The sequence below is a fragment of the Schistocerca cancellata genome, chromosome 6 (assembly GCF_023864275.1).
Source record: "Schistocerca cancellata isolate TAMUIC-IGC-003103 chromosome 6, iqSchCanc2.1, whole genome shotgun sequence".
NCBI lineage: Eukaryota > Metazoa > Arthropoda > Insecta > Orthoptera > Acrididae > Schistocerca > Schistocerca cancellata.
Window position 1 is genome coordinate 519,351,173 of NC_064631.1, and position 16,038 is coordinate 519,367,210.

Sequence of the window (16,038 nt, forward strand, 5' to 3'; positions counted from 1 at the left end):
GTATAGTTAGGTGGGTGAGGGTTGTGGTTGGATGGTGGTGTGAACTGCAAGAGGCAGGATTCAATGTTGCGATTAGGTTGGCTTTGTTTCGAGGGATTTGTGGCAAACAAGTGTATCCCTTGCAAGGATTGAGAGAAGCAGAGTAGGTCTTCGACAAGTCCAACATTGTAAAATTTGGGTGTAGGGCTGAAGGTGAGGCCTTTGGACAGGACTGAAACTTCTGCAGGACAGAGGATTTTGGTGAAAGGTTAACAACAGTGTTCAATGACTGTTTCAGCTCTGTGTTTAGTGGAGTGTTGGTAGGACCTGGGTGTAGTTAGGTGGGTGAGGGTCATGGTTGGACGATGGTGTGAACTGCGAGAGGCAGGAGTCAATGTTGCGATTAGGTTGGCTATGGTTGGAGAGATTTGTGGCAAACAAGGGTATCCCTTGTAAGGATTGAGATAAGCAGACTAGGTCTTCGACAAGTCCAATATTGTAAAATTTGGGTGTAGGGCTGAAGGTGAGGCCTTTGGACAGGACTGAAACATCTGCAGCACAGAGGATTTTGGTCAAAGGTTAACAACAGTGTCAATGAATGTTTCAGCTCTGTGTTTAATGGAGTGTTGGTGGGAAGTTTGGAGGATGTGGAAAGTTGAAAAGGTCAGCTTGGCAGTGTCTGGGTGCTGTGAGGGTTTGACAAGGAGGAACACTGTGGGTAGGATAAGGGGTTGGATAGTGGTGCTCTGAGGCAGCAGTAGGACGTCAGCAGGTTGGGTAACTTATGGAGGTGGTGTCGAGAATTCTCTTCCAACTGCCCGGAGAACAAGGGATTCAATTTGAGAGATGTGATGTACGTAATAGGGATTGCACCATAGCATTAATACATCCACTTGTACTTGTTTCCTGGCAGATACTTGACGTTACCGAAGAATATAAAATGAACTATCTTAGAAGTATTGCATTATTTTGTATGAAAGTAAACGACACTTGGTAAATTATTGTCATCATTAGGGCAGTATAAATGACATTCCCACGAAAGATTTGATTATGTTTAGAAATCTTAGATTACATTTTCATATTACAACAAACAAGGCAAACAGGGAACTGCAGTTGTTTGAAATCAATTGGCACATTGGTGTCAATGAAGGGAGTACATAGAATCAGCACATCTGCTTCTTTTGACTTGACATTCAGAACAGTCACTTCAATGATGTTTGGCATGAGTTTCTCGATGGTGAACCTAGGTTCATTGTACATTTTTGTCACACTACCATCTCAGAACATTCAGCCATAGGAGTGCTAGGGGTATCTTAATGTCACACTAAATTTGTTTTAGATAGCAAATGATGCTCCTATGCTAATTTTGGTAGATTCCTTCAGGTGTTACAGAACTATATGCCAATATGTTACTGTTTTTGTGCCGCCGCCCCTCCCCCCTCCCCCCCCCCCCCCCCAAACACAACACACACACACACACACACACATATAAATCTAGGAGCTGAAATTTTATTTTGACTGTCAGTAATAAGTCTAGTGACTTCAAAACTATGAATTTGATAGTAATATAGATTGTTACAAGATTGTTTACATACCATGTCATGTCTTCTCATCCCTACTCCAAGGGATGGTTGGGGTATACTCACCACACAATATTTTTATACAGATGATAACACAAATAATGTATCACATATATACAAAATTTAATTGAAATCGCTCCATAAATTCCTGAATTAAGCTTCAATATCACCACCTTTTTCATCCCCAGCACTATGCGTGGTAGGAGATTCTTATCTTCATCGAAACCTACATGGGTGTGCGCACGAACAAATACTCTTTTCTATATATTAGAATGCTTGAATTTTTTGTAATGCATGATAAATTATCCAAACTTTGCCTTGGAAGCTCTCTAACAGTAGTGCTTTTAACTGTAATGTCAGGTATGCTAGAAGAGGGACACAACAAAGAAACTGCTCAAAGAATATCATTTCTGCTTTACTGCAAGTCAGTCGAGAGAGAGAGAGAGAGAGAGAGAGAGAGAGAGAGAGAGAGACAGAGAGAGGGGGGGGGGAGGGGTGTCAGAATATTTTGTAGACATGACAACTGAAGAAGATTTCTCGTGAAAGCAAAGTAAGTTCTGGAGGATTATATAGGTAATATCGAAGAAGCACTCATCACCAGAATTAATGCCAAATTTACTTCAGCTCTGTGAAGTTGCCCTTTGAACCATTCTATGTTTATTTCCTGTATGAAGAGTTCACTACATTGATTATTCAACACCTTCATTTTTGGCAAAATAAACAAGTTTGTAAAATATCTTTGAAACTTACGCAGTGCTATCCACATCCTCAAATTAGCAGATGTGTTATAACCCAATGGTGGTAACAATATATTACATAACCGAAAGATAATATTCTAGTCATAAGTGTTCTTATGATATCAGGTTCACATATAAGTCCGGTAGGTGTTTGTTTATTCCCACACAGTGTGTTCTTGTGCTACTGTTTACTACCTGCCAAATGTATTTAGGGTATTTGAAATGGACGCTGAAGTCAAGCTATTTACGAAACAATTGAACATCCAGGTTGGAATATCAACAATATTATGAAAAGGAAAAATTGCTACTCACCTTTTAGATGACACATTGAGTTGCAGAAAGGCACAACAAAAAGACTGTTATACATTGGGCTTTTGGACAAAGCCTTCTTCAGAAAAGAACCCCCCCCCCCCACACACACACACATATATTCACACAAGCAAGAACACCTCGTGCACACATGATTGGCCATAATGCAACTGTGTCATATCTAAAAAGCAGCAATCCAGAGTGGAGTGGAGGAAGGAGAGGGATAACAGGTTACGGATGAAGGGGAGGAAGAGAAGTTAGCGCTGTCTGGTGGAGCATGCAGGGACTGGACGGTGACAGGACAAGGCTCCCAGGCGCAATGTCAGGAGGCTGTGGTGAAGGGAGGGAGTAAGGGAAACAGGGAGCAGAAAAGGAGGGGAACGGTGGATGTGTCAGCAGAGAGCACCGCACAATGAGGGCGACGGAACATGAACTAAGAGGACATGATAGGACATATATAGCAGAAACTTTTGGGCAGAGGGTGGAGGAATAGTAAGTTACCATAGACTAAGGCTGGGATACTTTTGGGAGAAGAGAATGTGTTGTAACAATAACTCTCATCTGTGCAGTACAGGGAAGCTGGTGGCAAAGGGGAGGATCCAGCTGGCTTGGGTTATGAAGCTGCCATTGAAATCTAGCATGTTACGTTCAGCTGCATGTTGTGTCACAGTTTGGTCATTACCATTCATCCTGGTAGACAGCTCGTTGGTGGTCATATCAATATGAAAAGCTTTGCAATGATTTCAGCAGAGCTAGTATATGACATGGTTGTTTTCACAGGTGGCCCTGCCTCTGATGGGGTAGGAAAGCCTGTGGCAGGAATGGAGTAGGATGTGCTGGGTGGGTGGATTGGCCAGGTCTTGCACCTATGTCTTTCACAGTGATATTAGCCCTGTGGCAAGGAAGTGGGTTGGGACTGGAAGCAGCAGACAGATGAACTAGGATGATGTGAAAGTTGGGTGGATGATGGAACACCAGTTTAGCAGGGGTGAGTAGGATCTTGGGTGGGATGTCAAGCTATTTATGAGATACATATACCACTGACACTGGTGTTATTCTTGTTGATCTTAATATAGGACCAGAGGGAGTTCAAATACATAAATGCCATTTATGACAATGCACGTGTTTGGAGGCACAAGAAAATGGTTTCACTATTTTGTTGAGTTGAAGTGTGCAGCAATTTGTCATAGTTAAGAAGTCTATGGACAATGATGTCAATCTAAAAATTGGTACATGTGATTACCTGTGACCAGTAAATCATCATGTGATACCTGCCTCCCATTACCAAGGTTTAAAAAATCTGTAAGTGGGCACTTCATGCCTTTAAGTGAAAACCACAAAACTTGATGGGTGACACCACTTGTGATTCTGTGCTCAATTATTGTGAATCAACTCATTAAAAACATTGGCCAATGGCTGGGCTCTAATTTATTAGAAGACCAGAGATCAGTAGGTAGTGTCCACAATTTTTGTAACTAGAGATTCGGCTCACTGTTACTGGGGAACCTGCAGTAATCCAAGCAATAATATGATACATATGCAAATACTAAAGGCTGTTTCTTATATTTAAATATTGGCAGCTCAGAACAAAGTTGCACAAAAGGGCTAACATCTATTGAATGTTTATGAAGTCACAGCAGTCAATGTTTTGATTCATTAGTTTGACTGTGGGTGAAAACAAACAATAGTGGGTTTGAAAATCATAAATACTGCCAGTTTTTAATGAATGATGCATCTTATTTTTCAAATATGCCACATACAATGTGATCTTCATATATAAAAAGCATTACTGAAGGTGAAATTTTGTGAACTAACAGAATCCTACAAGAGTTTTCTTTGCTCCACACATGGTAACATGCATGGGATAGACCAAACAAAGTATTGTGCATGAAGAAATGGCTATCTGTAACAACTGACATTTATTACAGAAATACTCTTACACCTTTGCAGGTATTGAAAATGAAAATCAATGACTGAGAAGAATGTATCATGTGTTGATGCAATAATACGCTACTGCAAACTGCTAACACATGGACAAGGGGGAAAAAAAAATCCCGGACTTTTCCAGATTTCCCAGTTAAAAATACACTTTCTCCCTGGTGAAAACACACATGTTAAGTGACAATATACTTTTCCTCATAACTGTAAAACTTATCAGTCGTTTGAATGGTTATGGTTTTATACACTGGCGTAGAATTTCCTGGCACTTTAGAAAACAAAATTCAGGGAAAAATACACATTTTGGAAAGATGTCTGATGTGCAGCAACATGTATACTGCATATTTTTGTATTACGAAAGTATAAATTCGAATTCCACCAAACACCTCATGTTACTTTCCAAAGCATTGAAATCGAGATTGCGATGCACTTTTATAAGCCAGTCATAGCCCATGTCATGTGATCTTGCCAGCTGACGACAGCAGATACTCAAAGCAAAATCACAGTTAGGTAGCGTGGTTTAAATTAATATACATGATGTTGGCACAAGAAAAGAATAGCTTTCACATATAATATTGGTCTCAAAGATTAATAAACAGCAAGAGAAGCTAAGCTTTCACATATAATGTTGATCTTTTTTGTGTGTGTTACACTTTAAGTTACATCACACAAATGTAACAGTAAAATTTTTAACAATGACATAATGGTCTTCTGGGCTCAAAATTCTTCAAAATGGTCCTCCTCAAAGAGTTGATTTTTAAATGAGAGTCAAACGCTCTGTGATTTAAGAAATTTATTGTACATTCTCGCACATAGTCCATCCTGCGTAAAAGGAAATTTACTTTGAAAGTAACGCTTTTCAAACAACCATTCATATTATTTTCCAGCAACCTGTTGGAAATGGGTTCGTTTCAGCAGTTGCCAGAGAGCGCCAGAAAACAGATGTCACCACGCTTGCGCACTACGACGACACAGGAAGCCCATATGTTCGTACTTGTAAAACATTAAAAGCTCTTACATTATGTCATAAAAGAAACAAGACATAAGAGGATACCCAAGAGAATTGGAATTTTGTGAACCATACTAAAATGCATAATTTGGTGTAAACTGCACATTCGTATGTCCAAATTTGGATGTAAATTTTCTTGGGATTACTAGTACTGTATTACTTCATGTTTGGTTCTTTATTATGGCATAACACCATATGTGCTAGAAGATGAAAACTTGGACTTGAAATGCAGCGAACAGTTGAAACTAGCCAATAGTGTGGAATTAAACACTTCGTTTCAAATAAATTGACTGCCTCAGCAGAAACGATTAATAAAAGCCAAATTTATTTAGCAAACCAACAAAAATAACTTCATTGTTCTGCAGGGCGATTATTGCTAGACTGTCAGAAAGGTGGAAATAAAATCAAAACTGAGACTGATAACATATTTTAGCCTTATGTAATTATGTGAATGTGTTTTTTCACTGATAGCTCCTAGACACAGAAATCCGTTTTGTTTTCATTTGACATGAGAGCAATAAATGAAGAGGAAACAGCAAAATCTGGAGACTGCCCACCTCCCCACTACAACTCTGACTGCTCTGTGCATCAGCTCCGGACGATATTTCTCCAGTCAGGCATTATTACGTGTTTGTACAAGGCATTTTCTGCGATACTCCCAGAACAACTTTAGCGGCTGCTAGCTGGGGACTGTACAATTGGCCCTGGCCAAAAATTTTCTGTCAAAATTTCATTTACTTGGATACACCGAGAAGATAATACGTAATATTTCTTACCTGTTATTCCTGTAAGTCATTTGTTTCCACTCTGGTAGTCTGAATCTATTGATTTTGCTAGTAATTATAACAAAAAATGATCATTCGCAAACCCAGTAAACCACATAAACAACAACTGGCATTCACCCATTCGGCTTAACTCCACTCAGCTCGTATAGCCCCGCCCTTTTTTGTCTGCAGAGAAGCTTATTTCCAGATGCGACAGGGATTCCTCCGGCAGAGACATCAAGTACACTATGCACACACTCAAAAATCAAATTAAGGTTCATTCAGAAATCAACTTAGAATTTGTTCAAAAACCAACAGCAATGCATTTCAAAATCATATGAATAGTCGATAGACCAACTTGCACTGGATGCAAGGCGCTTAGTGAAACAAGGTTTTTTTCCTCAAGAATTTGAATTTGGCACCCCCTTCCACTCCTGAAATTGCCGCCTGGGGCAGATTACTCAGTTTGCAGCCTGCCCCCTTGATCCAGGCCTGTTGTGCATGCATGAATCTGGCAGCCAGTAAAATGTTTCTGGGTAGCATCTGACTACTTGCTGCTATTGCTTATACAGCTAACTGCCACACTTCTGTCACCAGAAGCAGGAGAAGGTATTATTCATACGTGACTCAACTGCGCATGCGCATTAGCTTGCTCGCAACTGCTCAAATGAATCTAATCAGACAGCTGTGACATCATGCTCATTGGAAGCAATCTGTTGTTATGAAGCTTTGCACAGTCTTCATAACGCCTTAGACATATTTTGCTGTTGGCAGACAATTGTATGAGCACTGTGTTTTGTTGTTTTGGCACATTTCCTTTGGAACTTAAGTTTTATTTTCGTTTTTTTCCTCTCATTCATGTTTTACTGCTGCAGCATTATTCTGCAGTTGAGACATATAGTAATATCCTTTGTTAGAGTATTGGTTCTTACCAGCCAAAGTTACAAAAATTTAACGGAAAACTAAAAAAATGAAAAATTCCTAGAATTCTAAAAAAGTCCCCTGTTTTTCCCGGTTTTCTCCCTGATGAAAAAATCCCGGGTCATATACACCTTGTAACATGACAGAAGTAACACTACACAGAAGCCTTATTGTGAGGTGATTTCATATCACCCAGGCTTGTCCAATCTTGCACAATTTTCCCAATCTTGCACATTCAGGCATCGAACCTTTTCCTTTTTTCTATACAGCAACTTTTGAATGAACACCTACAATAATAAGTCCACTTTTCAAATTTTACTTGATAAGTCTAACTTCAAACCAGAAATTTATCAAACTTGGAATCTGGAAACCACCTCACTTTTCAGAGATATTAATGGACAATGAAGAAAAATGTATTACTTATTGATTTTTTCATGCTACTAGTTACAAACAAGAACCTTTAAAACGACTGAAAAAGCTGATAATTAATCGCATGGTAACTGCAAGAAAATATTATTTCTCTATACCATGGTTGCTGTGGCGCCCTAGCCATCAGGCACCAACAGCATCTGGCACAACTCCCAAGTTGTTTGCATTGCCTCAAGCTCTGGCCATATGGAACAGACACAATGGGAACTCTGAACTCAGACGGTGACAACAGCGTTCTGGCCAGGTCACCATGTGGCCTGCACGAGGACGGTAGAAGTTGTTGATGTGCCACACATTTCCCTGCATCCAAAAGATCATGTGCTGAAAATAGGCCCACATCGATCCTTCTGGCACCATCTTCCATGATAGCATACTGTCTCCTATGTCCCAACATAATGACTGGCAAGATGCTAGCTGGGACAGGGCATAATTTCTACTAGTTGTTTCTACACTCACAACATAATGCCAAGACTTACCTTTGCATGTCTATCCTTGCCATACTCAGAAATATTTCTAGACTGCCCGACTATCAATGCTCCTTCTGTGAAGTACTACAGTAAGCTATTGTGAAACTGTTTTTCATTAGTTACAAACAGTCTTCAGATTATCTAATAAGAATGTATTACATGACTGTAGCGGTTATCTCAGGAGTGGTGCTTTCAGTGTGCCAATGACCTGTGCAAGCAGTCTTATGCATCCTTCCACATCAGTGAAATGGTGTTGGTCCACTCCTTGGATGAGGTTTCACACCACAATTTACTTAAGCTCAAAGAGTCATCCTTTGAGGCATGTCTCCCCATTATCTGTGCATTTGAACAATCTTTACCTTCTCTGGCAACACTGCAAGATCCAGCATTTGTCTTTGTATCCTGCGCATTCTGTGGTGGCCTTTCCCCATTAAAGCAAGCCTGAAAGCTGGGCTAAGCTCAGCAGGATCCCTGCCATTTTCACTAACTTCCATCATCTAGCCAGAGTTTTATTAGTCACCAATGACAACAAAATCAGCATCACCGAGGGAAATGCACAGCATGGAGTAAATCTGGCCACAAATTTGAGGTTTGTCATCCCTCTCTGATCATGGCCACTGACTGGATTATACAGACTCTCAAGAGCTGTACGTTGTAGTCGAGGAATCACCCAATGTGTCATTTGTCCAATCAGTGCTCCCACATAACCAGAAATTGGTGTCAGTCATGGTGACAAACTATTATTGACTGGCCCAAATATCAAAAGATGGGAGTGCCTCCACTCCGTTTGACACGTCCCTTGTAGCTTCACCAATGATCTCATAGCAGTCATGGACACCTTCTCAACTTGGATCCAATACAGGTCAACATTCCTCACTGACAGTATCCTTGTGGTAGCTGCCCCCAGAGTTTCAAAGTTGCTTGGCCTCTACCTCTTCAGTGCCTTGGACATTGAAAATTCATGATGGGGCCACGACTGTCAACACCTTGGCTCATATATTTCTTTTTCTAAGTTCACATCAGTATTTTCTTAGCCTTCCAACATGGTCATAATCTTTGACACACTTGATGCCCTGTTGCCCACAGCTGTCCCTGCATTTTGTAAAGCACAGAGAGTGCCATTTGCTCTTCAAGATGGGGATCTTGATGCCTGTCTCCAACACACATTGTCATGGTTGAAAATCCCAATAGCACACTCATATTTGTGGCACCTTAGACATCTGGCACCTACAGCACCCCCCACAACTTCTAAGCCATTTGGGTTGCCGTGAGTTCTGCCTTTATGGAGCAAATGCTATGGGAACTCTTGAACTCTGTGGCCAGACCAGCAGATGATGACAAAAGTTTTCTAGCTATACCTCACTCTGGACTTCGCCATTATCGCCCAGGACAGTACATTGCCTCCTCCATCTCAACTTCATGAGTGGCAACGTGCTACCTGGGACTTGGTATAACTTTTACTGTTTGTTTTCTTATCTGACAGGATAATGCCAAGACTTTACTTTGCCAATCTATCCTTGGGTGGACTCAAAAATTTTTCGAAACTGTGTGACCGTCGATGCTGCTACTGTGACGTACTACAGTAAGATACTTTGAAAGTGTTTGTTTCCATGGCTTAAGCTAGGCTGTGGACTTTGTTTACAAAACCCAAGAAATGAGGAACTTGCTTCATGCAGAACTTAAATTTGTTCAGAATTCAAGATACTAAATTCCATGTGTTGAGAAACTTAATTTTTTGTTTTTGGGAATCAGTCACTTAAAGTCTGTTTGTCACAGAAGAACTATTACTCCTTTGTTCCCTTTTGGAATAATTTTGTTTGATTTCAGAGTTAAAGAATTTTACGTCCATAATACATTGAGGATTTATCGACGTAGTGGATCTCTTTAGTGGATGTCTCCGTGGAACTGGATACATTAATATTGCTTGTCACAGTGTGGTTTTTCCAGAGCTGAAGCTTTTGCACCATTTCAATTGGAGCCCTAGAGTAGCTCTGGCTGAACAGGGAGTGAGGTAATTTCAAAGTCCCTGCCTCTGTAGCCCCAAAATAGCATCACTTCCTCAAATCCCACCATGTAGGGTGTGGGATCTGTTTCACGTAAAATACTTTTTGATATGTTAAGATACTGGTATCTATTTTCATTTTGATGAATAGTCAATATTGCCTTGTAAAATACTGTATTACTGTAACCTTACAAACCACAAAAATGCAAGTATCAAATTCAGTTTTTCAAATGACAATATACTTTCATTGGTACCAGAATGGTAATTGTAGATGAGTTCTGCTGCTCTTCACGCATTCTCCATTAAGTTAGTACACTGCCAGCTAATTAGTCATTAATAAAAATCATTTACACGTCAATAACATTATGATACTTAAATACCTTATGAGTAACATAAATGAACCATTATGCCTCAATATGACTGATATATGCAGACTTTGGTTCCATTCTACTTCAGTTATATCTTCAGAAGGACAATACACAATTAACTGAGTATTTTCTATCTTCACAAAACATTTTAGTGTTGGGAGAAACATTAAATTTGTGGTGGATTTCAAGCCACCACAAGATAACTCCCCCCCCCCCCCCCCCCTATTCCTCACTCCACATTTCTTATGTTCATGCTATCCTTTTTGTACTTCAAGACTATCTTATCATTTGGCTCCTTATCGTTATAATAATCTTTGTGGATTGTTTTAAATTATTGTGAAGATTAAAGGAGCATCTGCTTGTACCACAGGACTGTCCAATCTAGATAAATGTACATTGTTTTTGGTCTCCTGTTGTTATAAAAAAACTGCCAAACACCCTGTTTACATTTTGAAACATCTATAAAAATATTTATTTCCTTATTTATAATATTCTCAGATAAAGCACTTATGGAAGAAGAAGATGAAGCTGTGAATCTATAAAAGCTTCAACATGCCTGCTTCTCTGCATGACACTGAAAGTATATTAAAACACATTGAGTCAGTGACTGCCTGCTGTCTTTGGTTACATTATCACTTCATTCATATCCTCCTCACTTCCTATGACAACACACTATGTCACTGCAGGGAACACACTATCCAGAAGCTGAGATTTACTCGACTGCTAAAGAGATTCAGTAACTAGCTACACTTTGGGCTAATGGCGGCCCCCTTAATTTGCTCTTCAGTTCCTATGGCACTACTGGAGACAGACTGAAGAAGCTCATTACACAGAACTTTGACTTAGTTATCTTTTAACTGACCTCCTCACCAGCTCTACTATACCACACATAACAAAAACAATACCGTGATATGGGAGCTAAGAGATGATCCAGACATAGTAATATTACCTGCAGACAAGGGCAACGCAACAGTGATCCTATCCTGACAGGATTATGCTGAGAAGATGCGGGGACTACTTGGTGACAGCGCATACCGCAAGATTGACACCGATCCTACCAAGAGGGCCGAGAGGAAGACTCTGGCGCTTCTCAAGGATTCCGGCTTCTCTGATGAGATTACCAAGAAGCTACGCCTGAGGGCTGCTGTTCCTCCTAGACTTTACAGACTGCCGAAGGTGCACAAGGAATTGATTCCGTTAAGTCCCATCGTCAGCAATATTGGTGCCCCAATGTACCTTCTCACCAAGCACCTCAAAAAACTGCTTAGCCCTTACGTTGGGAGATGTACACACCATATCCGTAACTCCGTGGATTTCCTGGGACGCATCAACAACCCTGTGCTTAAGGAATCTGACATACTGGTGAGCTTCAATGTGGTATCTCTATTCACTAAAGTTCCGTTACAAGAATCCTTGGAACTCATCAGCCAGAAATTTGATGAAGAGACCACCAACCTTTTCAGACATGTTATTTGACGGTGAATACTACGAGCAGACAGAAGGAGTAGCCATGGGGAGTCCACTCTCACCCGTTGTTGCAAATATCTACATGAAACTTTTCGAGGAGGAAGCTCTTGAATCAGCACATCTAAAACCCATCTGTTTCTTTAGATATGTGGATGATACCTTCATTATCTGGCCACATGGAAGAGATAAACTGGCAGACTTCCTCACACATCTCAACTCCAGACACGAGAATATTAAGTTCACCATGGAGATTGAAACGGATGGGATGCTCCCTTTCGTAGATGTTTTGATTAGAAGACGAGCTGATGGCACTTTGGGCCACAGCATTTATAGGAAGAAGACGCGCACCGATTTGTACCTACATGCGGATAGCTGCCACCACCCGGCACAAAAGAATGGCATGCTCAAAACTCTTGTACACAGAGCTCACACCATCTGCAACAGGGACAGTCTCCAAAAAGAATTGGACCATCTGAAGACCATGTTTCGGAGAAACAGTTACAAGGAAGGGAAAATTCGGAAGGCTCTACATCCTACATCTGCAGCACCGGCGAAAACTGAGGATGAACCTCAGGAGGAGGCGGCCTTGGCTATTATTCCATTTTGTGGGGCCTTATCCGGAAAAATTGGACGTATTTTACGTAAATACCAAGTGAAAACCAACTTCCGTCCTCCAAGCAAAACCAAGAACCTTCTTGGTAGTGTCAAGGACAACCTTGGTCTATGTAAATCAGGGGTTTATCAGATACCTTGCCAATGCTGTTGTGTATACATAGGTCAAACCATTCGTACCACTGAGGACCAATGCCGAGAACATCAACAGCACACTAGACCGCAACAGCCCAGTAAGTCAGATTGCTGAGCATTGCCTGTTGGAACTCCACAGCATGGATTATGATCAAACCAAAGTCTTGACACAGACTTCCAAATACTGGGACTGTATCATCAAAGAAGTCATAGAGATCAGAGTAAGGGAGCCACAATTAAATCGTGACAGCGGTTACATTCTTAGCAAGGCGTGGGAACCCACGATCATCCGGATTAAGAAGAAAAAGGGTATTTCCCAGAGTGTACCAACTTTGGGGGAGGAGGGAAGAATAACAAAAGTAGTGCCGGGAGACCCTCCTGAACGAGAAGACCTAGGACACAGCGCCCGGACGGTGGGAGAACGGACGCTGTACCTGGACCGAGCGCGGGGCGTGGACCACACCGACTCATAGGAAGTGCCTGATGGAGGAGCAGGAGGGGGATTGTCCTATATATACCTGGTGCCAGCCCACCGCCGGTCAGTACCTCAGTGCACCTGATGATGGCAACGTGGTCGATTGCCGAAGTATTGTGTCCTATGCACACTCATACCAGGCTGTTCACCCGAGATTTATTTCGTCAAAATAAAAAAGAATATTCCACGGCAAAGTGCTGCAATGAAGAAGTTTAATCCATTGGTATATCTTGCGAAAGGAAAAGGGAAATATATGTGACAAAGTAGAAGTAGAGATCCTGCAGTAGCTACACACTACAAAAACTACTCAAAATCACTAAGAAAATTTATTAAAAATCAAGTAACATGTGCATTATGTCAGAAATCAGTAATTCTGACAATAGACTTAAGACTATATGGAATGTAGTGTAAGAAGAGACAGGACAACACGCCAGAAAGCAGGATAATATCACCGTTTGATTAAATTAAAGAGGCTATAAATTACAAGTCACAGGTAGCAAATATGTTTAATGAAAGTTATTTATTCTCTCAAAAATAAAAGTTTATTTGGATCTGATTATGTTTCTGACATTGTACCGAAGATTTGTTCCCTTATAATAAGCCCTGTCTTATCTGAAATATGCAATGCAACACTAACAGAAGGCATTTTTTCAGTGTCTATATGTGGCCAATTGCCATGCCTTGTTGGCTTGAGACCAGCTAACTGCATCTATCCACTCCCATGAGTCAGGGGAGTGTGTCGACACCAACTGCAAGTGGAGCGAGAAGAGTTCTCTTGATGTCTCATTGAGTTACTAAGCCATATAGGAGACAAGTTTGGGCCAGCACTAATGAAACTGTTTGAATTTGTGCTTACGATCACCAGTAATGGTCAATATCTTTATGGAGGCACTTGAGGAAGAGACCCTGGAGTCAGCAGTCCACAAGCCCTTGTGCGTTTTTAGACACGTGGATGATGTGTTTGTACTCTGGCACAGTGGGACACAGTGTTTACTGTAAACTGACACATACAAATTTGTACTTGCACACCTCCAACTGTCATGCTCTTGCACAATGGGAAAGTGTCATAAGCACATTAGTGTACAGAGCATGTGAGATATCGGACTACAGTCTAGGAGATGAATTGCAGCACTTACAGGCTGTGAAACCTATGAATGGTTACAACAACCATCAGATACAACATGTCTCAAGACCAAAGAATCGAAGACCACAGCCTGCTGAAGACTAAGATAAAGTGGTTGCAATGGTGATTATTCTACATGTTATATCAGCAAAAATCAGAGGAATACTCTAGAAATGCAATGTTTAGTGTGTGTTCCGCCCACTAGCCAAGATATAAACCATACCACTAGCTAAGACGAAAACCATATTGGGATCATGCAAGGATGATCTAGGGTTCTGGAAACTGAAGTCTACCACATCTGCTGTTAGTGTGGAAAAGTGTACATAGGCCAGACGACCTGGACAGTAAAGAAGAGATACACTGACAATGTACAGCCAACAAAGTTCACTGTGGCAGAGCACTGCATCTCCTGTGGACATACCATGATTTACTTATGCCTGATGTCTTCCCCAACAGCAAGGGCACTTCCAGCAGGATAACCTCTGTGTCACAAGGCCAGACTCATGCTACAGTAGTTTGAGGAGCATGATACTTAACTCATGTCGGTGTCTTGGCTACCAAATTCACCTGACCTGAAACCTATGGAAGATATCTTGGATACTACACTCCTGGAAATTGAAATAAGAACACCGTGAATTCATTGTCCCAGGAAGGGGAAACTTTATTGACACATTCCTGGGGTCAGATACATCACATGATCACACTGACAGAACCACAGGCACATAGACACAGGCAACAGAGCATGCACAATGTCGGCACTAGTACAGTGTATATCCACCTTTCGCAGCAATGCAAGCTGCTATTCTCCCATGGAGACGATCGTAGAGATGCTGGATGTAGTCCTGTGGAACGGCTTGCCATGCCATTTCCACCTGGCGCCTCAGTTGGACCAGCGTTCGTGCTGGACGTGCAGACCGCGTGAGACGACGCTTCATCCAGTCACAAACATGCTCAATGGGGGACAGATCCGGAGATCTTGCTGGCCAGGGTAGTTGACTTACACCTTCTAGAGCACGTTGGGTGGCACGGGATACATGCGGACGTGCATTGTCCTGTTGGAACAGCAAGTTCCCTTGCCGGTCTAGGAATGGTAGAACGATGGGTTCGATGACGGTTTGGATGTACCGTGCACTATTCAGTGTCCCCTCGATGATCACCAGTGGTGTACGGACAGTGTAGGAGATCGCTCCCCACACCATGATGCCGGGTGTTGGCCCTGTGTGCCTCGGTCGTATGCAGTCCTGATTGTGGCGCTCACCTACACGGTGCCAAACACGCATACGACCATCATTGGCACCAAGGCAGAAGCGACTCTCATCGCTGAAGACGACATGTCTCCATTCGTCCCTCCATTCATGCCTGTCGCGACACCACTGGAGGCGGGCTGCACGATGTTGGGGCGTGAGCGGAAGACGGCCTAACGGTGTGCGGGATCGTAGCCCAGCTTCATGGAGACGGTTGCGAATGGTCCTCGCGGATACCCCAGGAGCAACAGTGTCCCTAATTTGCTGGGAAGTGGCGGTGCGGTCCCCTACGGCACTGCGTAGGATCCTACGGTCTTGGCGTGCATCCGTGCGTCGCTGCGGTCCGGTCCCAGGTCGACGGGCACGTGCACCTTCCGCCGACCACTGGCGACAACATCGATGTACTGTGGAGACCTCACGCCCCACGTGTTGAGCAATTCGGCGGTACGTCCACCCGGCCTCCCGCATGCCCACTATAC